At 31.3% G+C, this 3,414-nt stretch overlaps 1 non-coding gene across 1 annotated transcript; it reads right to left on the minus strand.

Annotated features, from left to right (window-relative positions):
- Positions 1-3,079: 3,079 nt before the first annotated feature.
- LOC149494604 (small nucleolar RNA R71) lies at positions 3,080-3,186 on the minus strand. The gene has a single exon (XR_016321918.1). It is a non-coding gene; the product is annotated as a small nucleolar RNA R71 (small nucleolar RNA).
- Positions 3,187-3,414: the final 228 nt, after the last annotated feature.

The following is a 3,414-nucleotide window of genomic DNA, read 5'->3' on the forward strand; positions in this document are numbered from 1 at the left end:
GTCCAGAGTTCTAATGTTCAGAAAAGATAAAGCTTATTTCAGTTTTAGAACATCAAAACTATTAACAGCTTTAGTATTTCTAAAATATAAACTGAAGTGTAAATAAAATAGTATCAAGCAGAACTTCAGAAAATAAAAAGATCAACACAGTGATTTATAGTGGTTCGGCACTAACTCGCTTACATCCACTCCCCAAGACTCATCTTGAGATCCTCAACTATGTTATCTCTTTTCAAGGGTAAGAGACAAACCAACAGTACAAGGCAGTAGATCAACTCCTAGATCTACCCTTTTGTCCGACTAGATTTTCCAAAGGTTCTAGTTAACCTCAACCCTTTTTGTTTATGGAAGAGAACAGAAACTCAATTCAAGACATTAGAACTCTCTCACGAAGAAGGTCGCTTGATAACCTATTTCACAATAGCTTTTCACCTAAGCTATTACACAAAAGTTTATCAAATGAAAACCTGTCTGCTAAAGATTACAGAATCTAAATAGATAGAAATGCAAATATAAGCATTGGAAAAACAGTTTTTAAGATTAGAAAATCATTTTAGAAATCAGAACTGTTTTTCAAAAGAAGTTGTTATAGATAAAATAAAGTATTAAGATGAAAAGAAATAAAGGGGTAGAGAGTAAGTTTTGAGAGATAAAAGATATGATCAATGAACGAATACTCTTAAACGAAAACTCTTTTCTCCATGTCTTTTAAAGAAAGAACGCCTTATATAGAGAGGGATGAGAATCCTGCATTTAGAAAGTGAAATCTCTTTTTCAAATCAGAATATTGACTTTCCATTTTTAGAAGATACGGAAATCTTTGTTACTAAATCTTTTGAGTCAATATTCTTTCTTTTTGGTAAGTGAATAAAAGAAAATCTAACTTTCTTTTAAAAATAAGATTTTCGAAAATAAAAGAAATCTTTTTCGAAATATTTACCAAAAACGAATTGAGATAGAATCTCTTTCGTTTAGGTAAGAAGATAAAATTAAGATTTTGGGTCTCTTTAAAAATTTATTTCCGAAAATGAAGAGCATAAAAATATTATCCGATTTATTCTTATTACCAAAATCATTTGAGACAAAGTCTCTCTAATTTAGTAAGTAAATAAATTTCAAACCTTTATGAAGATAATTTTTGAAAAATTAAAACAAGCTTTTTCTAAGATATTTATTATCAAAAATTATTGAGACAAGATCTCCTCCATTTTAGGTAAGATAATCAAGGAACAAAAAGCTTTTGATTTTTAAAGAGTTATTTTCGAAAAATCCTTTTGATAAAGAGAGAAGAAATTAATTTTGTGCTTATAAATAGATGTTCTCTCTATCCTATAATGAATCCTAAAAAATCTAACCACTAAAGTCTTCAATAGTCTTCATGATCCTTGAAATTGTAGGACTTGCCTTGTTTATTTATTACCTTCCTTATATAATCTGCATAAAAATATTATTAGCACAAATAATATAATTTAAATTTATTTATTTTGTTTCAATCATCAAAATCTCGAGATAATATAATTTATTTATTTGTTGGATTTGATTTGATTGTAAATATATTTTTCTCAGTTTCCTTTGAAATAGTCTTCTCTTCTCTTATATAAAAGGGAGAGATGGGCTATTAGTTGGGATATCGGAGTTTTGAGTTAATAATTCATTTCTTTAGTTTGTAAGCTTGGAAATGGCCATACGTGGCTGAATTCTTTCAATTCCAGCTTAAGGTTTAATCAAGTGTTAGTTCTACCGAAGTGTTGTGAGAATTGTTCTTCTTTTTACTCATTTAACTCTTCAATATTTGTTTATCTCTTGCAATTAATGGTTTAGATGGATATTGTTGTTCTATTTAATTAAGTAAATGGCCAGTTATTTGATTAATTTATAGTGACAGGTGCTAGTTAATATAATCAAATCCGTAATTGTTTGATTGAGTTAACAATTTGCAGCAATTAATATAGCTTGTTTAGAGCCAGATTTTCAAGTTATATTAAGGGGATAAACAATCTTCTTGAATAGACTACACATGTTGTTTATTAGATTGAATTGGGTCTTTCTTATTCTTAATGCTACCAATATTTTAATTTTAGGCGCGTGTCAAAATTAGTTATTGGTAAGGGATTAATCAAAGCGCGTTGTCTTGCTTATTCTGTTACTACGGAAAGACTAGGTTGTTTAAAGCATTTTTAGTAACCATAACCAATTTATTGATTATGTTAATGAGTCAATTTGAATTCAGTGATCAACACGAAGAACTAGTACAAGATTGATCTTGGCTGGAAATATTTCTCCAATTGAATTTCCCATTTTTAAATTACTATTTTTGCTAGATTCAATAATTTTCCAATCCTCCCATTCATAATTCATTTTTATTTTCTGGTTTTAAAAAATATTTTTAATCTCTAGTCTCTATGGATTTCAACCTTACTCACCATTTTCTTCAAGTTCTTTAAATTGGTAGTGAGATTATTAATTTTGGCGGATTCGACACTGGCCAAATTTTGGCACCGTTGCCGGGGACTAGAGTTAATTAAACATATTGTTTTTTTTTATGACCAGATCAGATAGTACAGGTGATCTCCAATACGATTCTGAAATCGAGAAAACTGCTAGAGATTGAGAAAAGAGGCAAAGCAGAAGAAACAATTGTCTACAGCTGCTACATTGACTCTAGAGCAAACAATTAATCCTGAAAGTTCAGGTGAGTTTGAACCGGAAGAGGAGATGGCTGATCAGAGAACATTAAGGGAGTTGGCAACACCTCCAATTAATCAAACTCCTCTTTGCATCACATACCCAGCCTTGGAGGTGCATTTGAGCTTAAATCAGGTTTGATCCAATTATTGCCCACTTTTAGAGGTTTGTTGGATGAAGATCCTCACAAACATTTAAAGGAATTTCATGTTGTATGCTCTACCATGAAACCCCATGGAATTTCTGAGGAACAAATAAAATTAAGAGCTTTTCCTTTCTCTTTAGCCATTCTGCCAAAGAGTGGTTATTTTATTTGCCATCCGGATCTATTACGTCATGGACAGAAATGGTAAGAACTTTCTTAGATAAATTCTTTCCTGCTTCAAGGGCTGCCAGCATTAGAAGAGATATTTGTGGGAGTCGACAAAAGAATAATGAAACTCTACATGAGTATTGGGAGAGATTTAAGAAAATGTGCGCAAGCTGTCCGCAACATGGGTTTTCTGATCAAGCCTTAATACAGTATTTTTATGAAGGTTTATTACCTATGGAGAGGCAAATGATAGATGCAGCAAGTGGTGGAGCAATCGATAATAAAACTCCCCAAGCCGCAGGGAATTGATTTCCACGATGGCTGCAAATTCTCAACAATTCGGGTCTCGCCATGAACCTTCGAGAAATATTAATGAGGTAAGTGTTTCTTCTCTTGAAAATAAAATTAATGATTTA

The sequence above is a fragment of the Jatropha curcas genome, chromosome 7 (assembly GCF_041381405.1).
Source record: "Jatropha curcas cultivar XTBG-Jc1 chromosome 7, XTBG_Jcur_1.0, whole genome shotgun sequence".
In the NCBI taxonomy this organism is placed as follows: domain Eukaryota; kingdom Viridiplantae; phylum Streptophyta; class Magnoliopsida; order Malpighiales; family Euphorbiaceae; genus Jatropha; species Jatropha curcas.